Below are 5,166 nucleotides of genomic sequence, written 5' to 3' on the forward strand. Positions count from 1 at the left end.
GCTGAAAAAAACACTCCATTCATTTACAGTGGTCTTTTGCAAAAACACTTTGTTCTAAATGTTGTAAATAAATAACTCTGATAAACTTGGAAATACAGTTAGAATTAGTAATTACTTTATATGTACTACAGCAATTATAGTATGACATTATTATGTTATAGAATGTTGAAAATGGCATATTTTGAAAAGGGTTATGAAAACATTGATCCTACAAATTTAGCTGATATCTTTAAATGTAAAGAATATTTTGCCATTGATTTTCTGCAGCCTTATTGACATATAACGATATCTTATTCACATATAACATTATCTAAGTTTAAGGTATACAACATGTTGATTTGATACACTTAAATATTGCAAAATGATTACCACCACAGGGTTAGCTAACACCTCCATTGTAATTCATATTTATCATTTCTACTTTTCTGCTTAAGAACATTTAAGATAGGGCCTTCCCTGGTGGCGCAGTGGCTGAGAGTCCGCCTGCTGATGCAGGGGACATGGGTTCGAGCCCTGGTCTGGGAAGATCCTGCATGCCGTGGAGCAACTGAGCCCATGAGCCACAACTACTGAGCTGGCACGTCTGGAGCCTGTGCTCCGCAACGGGAGAGGCTGCGACAGTGAGAGGCCCACGCACCGCGATGAAGAGTGGCCCCCGCTTGCCGCAACTAGAGAAAGCCCTCGCACAGAAACGAGGACCCAATACAGCCAAAAATAAATAAATAAATAAATAAATTTATTTTTAAAAAAAGAACATTTAAGATAAACACTCTTAGCAACTTTCAAGTATAATATATAATACAGCACTATCTATAATCACCATGCTGTACATTAGATCCTCAGAACTTACTCATCTTATGACAGGAAATTTGTACCCTTTGACCATCATCTCCCTATTTCCCCTAATACTTAGCCCCTGGTAAATACCATTCTACTCTCTGTTTCTATGAGTTTGGCTTTTTTAGTTTCCACATATAAGTGGAATATAGTATTTGTCTTTCTCTATCTGACTTATTTCACTTATAGTAATGCCCTCAGATTTCATCCATGTTGTTGTAAATGTATGTCATTAACTTTCAAAAAAATTTACTGGGGTATAGTTGTATAGTTGATTTACAATGTTCTGTTAGTTTCAGGTGTACAGCAAAGTGAATCAGTTATACATACACATATATTCACTCTTTTTTAAAGATTCTTTTCTCATATGCCATTATAGATTATTGAATAGAGTTCCCTGTGCTATACAGCAGGTTCTTTTTAGTTATCTATTTTACATATAGCAGTGTGTATTTGTCAGTCCCAATCTCCCAATTTATCCCTCCTCCCCTTATCTCCTGGTAACCATAAGTTTTTTTCCAAATCCATGACTCTACTTCTGTTTTGTAAACAAGTTCATTTGTATCCTTATTTTAGATTCCACATAGGAGCAATATTATATGATATTTGTCTTTATCTGACTTACTTCACTCAGCATGACAATCTCTAGGTCCATCCATGTGGCTGTAAATGTCATTATTTCGTTCTTTTCTTTAGCTGAGCAATATTCCTTTGTATATATGTACCACATTTCTTTATTCATTCCTCTATCGATGGACATTTATGTTGCTTCAATGTCCTGGCTATTGTAAATAGTGCTTCAATGAACATTAGGGTGCACATTATCTTTTCAAATTATGGTTTTCTTTGGGTATATGCCCAGGAGTGTGATTGCTGGGTCATATGGTAGTTCTATTTTTAGTTTTTAAGGAATCTCCATACTGTTCTCCATAGTTGCTGTACTGATTTATATTCCCTCCAAATGTGTAGGAGGATTCCCTTTTCTCCACATCCTCTCCAGAATTTACTTTTTATAGATTTTTTGATGATGGCCATTCTGACTGGTGTGAGGTCATACCTCACTGTAGTTTTGATTTGCATTTCTCTAATAATTAGTGATGTTGAGCATCTTTTCATGTGGTTTTTGGCCTTCTGTTTGTCTTCTTTAGAGAAATGTCTATTTAGATCTTCTGCCCATTTTTGATTGGGTTATTTGTTTTTTTTTTTTTTTGATATTGAGCTGCATGAGCTGCTTGTATATTTTGGAGAGTAATCCTTTGTCAGTTGCTTCATTTGCAAATATTTTCTCCCATTCTGAGTGTTGTCTTTTCATCTCATTTATAGTTTTCCTTGCTGTGCTAAAGCTTTTAAGTTTAATTAGTTCCCATTTATTTATTTTTGTTTTTATTTGCATTGCTGTAGGAGGTAGATCAAAAAAGATCTTGCTGCGATTTATGTCAAACCATGTTCTGCCTATGTTTTCCTATAAGGGTTTTATAGTATCCGGCCTTATATTTAGGTCTTTAATCCATTTTGAGTTTATTTTTGTTTATGGTGTTAGGGAGTGTTCTAATTTCATTCTCTACATGAAACTGACCAGTTTTCCCAGCACCAATTATAGAAGAGATTGTATTTTCTCCATTGTATATTCTTGCCTCCTTTGTTGTAGATAAGTTGAACATAGGTGTGTGGGTTTATGTCTGGGTTTTCTAACCTGTTCCATTGATCTATATTTCTGTTTGTATGCCAGTACCATACTGTCTTGATTACTGTAGCTTTGTAATATAGTCTGAAGTCAGGGGGCCTGATTCCTCCAGCTCCGTTTCCTTTCTCAGTATTGCTTTGGCTACTCAGAGCTTTTTGTGTCTCCATCCAAATTGTAAAATTTTTTGTTCTAGTTTTCTGAAAAATGCCATTGGTAATTTGATAGGGATTGCACTGAATCTGTATATTGCTTTGTGTAGTATAGTCATTTTCACAGTATTGATTTTTCCAATCCAAGAACATGGTATATCTCTCCATCTGTGTCATCTTTGATTTCCTTCATCAGTATCTTACAGTTTTCTGGGTACACGTCTTTGGACTCCTTAGGTAGGTTTATTCCCAGGTATTTTATTCTTTTTATTGTGAGGGTAAATGTGATGGTTTCCTTAATTTCTCTTTCTGATCTTTTGTTTTTAGTCTATAGGAATGCAAGAGATTTCTGTGCATTAATTTTATATCCTGCAAATTTACCAATTTCGTTTATGAGCTCTAGTAGTTTTCTGGTAGCATCTTTATGATTTTCCATGTATAGTATCATATCATCTGCAAACAGTGACAGTTTTACTCTTCTTTTCCAATTTGGATCCCTTTGATTTCTGTTTCTTCTCTGATTGTCATGGCTAGGACTTCCAAAGTTTTGTTGAATAATAGTGGCAAGAGTGAAAGTCCTTGTCTTGTTCCTCATCTTAGAAGAAATGCTTTCAGTTTTTCACCATTGAGAATGATGTTTGCTGTGGGTTTGTTGTATATGTCCTTTATTATATTGAGGTAAGTTCCATCTATGCCCACTTTCTGTAGAGCTTTTATCATAAATCGGTGTTGAATTTTATCAAAAGCTTTTTCTACATCTATTGAGATTATCATATGGTATTTATTCTTCAATTGGTTAATAAGGGGTATCACATTGATTGATTTGCAGATACTAAAAAATCCTTACATCCCTGGGATAAATCCCACTGCATCATGTTGTATGATCCTTTTAATGTGTTGTTGGATTCTGTTTGCTAGTATTTTGTTTAGGATCTTTGCATCTATATCAGTAATATTGGCCTGTAATTTTCTTTTTTTTATATGATATCTTTGGTTTTGGTATCAGGGTGATGGTGGCCTCATAGAATGACCTTGGGAGTGTTCCTTCCTCTGAAAATTTTTGGAAGAGTTTGAGAAGGATAGGTGTTAGCTCTTCTCTAAATGTTTGATAGAATTTGCCTGTGAAGCTATCTGGTCCTGGACTTTTGTTTGTTGGGAGTTTTAAAATCACAGGTTCAATTTCATTACCTGGGATTCATCTGTTCATATTTTCTATTTCTTCTTGGTTCAGTCTTGGGAGACTATACCTTTCTAAGAATTTGTCCATTTCTTCCAGGTTGTCCATTTAATTGGCATATAGTTGCTTGTAGTAGTCTCTTATGATCCTTTGTATTTCTGCTGTGTCAGTTGTAACTTCTCCTTTTTCATTTATAATTTTATTGATTTGAGGCCCCTCCCTTTTCTTCCTGACAAGTCTGGCTAATGGTTTATCAATTTTGGTCATCTTCTCAAAGAACCTGCTTTTAGTTTTATTGATCTTTGCTATTGTTTTCTTCATCTCTATTTCATTTATTTCTGCTCTGATCTTTATAATTTCTTTCTTTCTACTAACTTTGGCGGGTTTTTTGTTCTTCTTTCTCTAGTTGCTTTAGGTGTAAGGTTAGGTTGTTAATTTTAGATTTTTCTTGTTTACTGTGAATACTGAGATTTTATTGCTATGAACTTCCCTGTTAGAACTGCTTTTTCTGCATCCCATAGGTTTTTAATCATCATGTTTTCATTGTAATTTTTCTAGGTAGTTTTGATTTCCTTTTTGATTTCTTCAGTGATCCATCGGTTATTTAGTAATATTCTGTTTAGCTTCCATGTCTTTGTGTATTTTACCATTTTTTTCCTGTAATGTGTTTCTAATCTCAGAGCGTTATTGCTGGAAAAGATGCTTGATATGATTTCAGTTTTTAAAAATCTACCAAGATTTGATTTGTGACCCAAGATGTGGTCTGTCTTGGAGAATGTTCCCCATGCAGTTGAGAAGAAAGTTTATTCTGCAGCTTTCGGATGGGATGTCCCGTAAATATCAATTAAGTCTATCTAGTCTAATGTGGCATTTAAGGCTTGTGTTTCCTTATTAATTTTCTGTCTGGATGATCTGCCCATTGGTGTAAGTAGGGTGTTAATATCTCCCACTATGATTGTGTTACTGTCAATTTCCCCTTTTACGGCTGTTAGCATTTGCCATATGTTTTGAGGTGCTCCTATGTTGGGTTCATAAATATTTATAATTCTTATATGTTCTTCTTGGATTGATCCCTTGATCATTATATAGTGTCCTTCCTTGTCTCTTGTAACAGTCTTTATTTTAAAGTCTATTTTATCTGATATGAGTATTGTTACTCCATCTTTCTTTTGATTTCCATTTGCATGGAATATCTTTTTCCATCCCCTTATTTTCAGTCTGTATGTGTCTGTAGGTCTGAAGTGGGTCTCTTGTAGACAGCATATATATGGGTCTTGTTTTTCTATCCATTTAGCCAGTGTGTGTGTTTGGTTGGAACA

The sequence above is a fragment of the Mesoplodon densirostris genome, chromosome X, assembly GCF_025265405.1.
Source record: "Mesoplodon densirostris isolate mMesDen1 chromosome X, mMesDen1 primary haplotype, whole genome shotgun sequence".
NCBI classification, from domain to species: domain Eukaryota; kingdom Metazoa; phylum Chordata; class Mammalia; order Artiodactyla; family Ziphiidae; genus Mesoplodon; species Mesoplodon densirostris.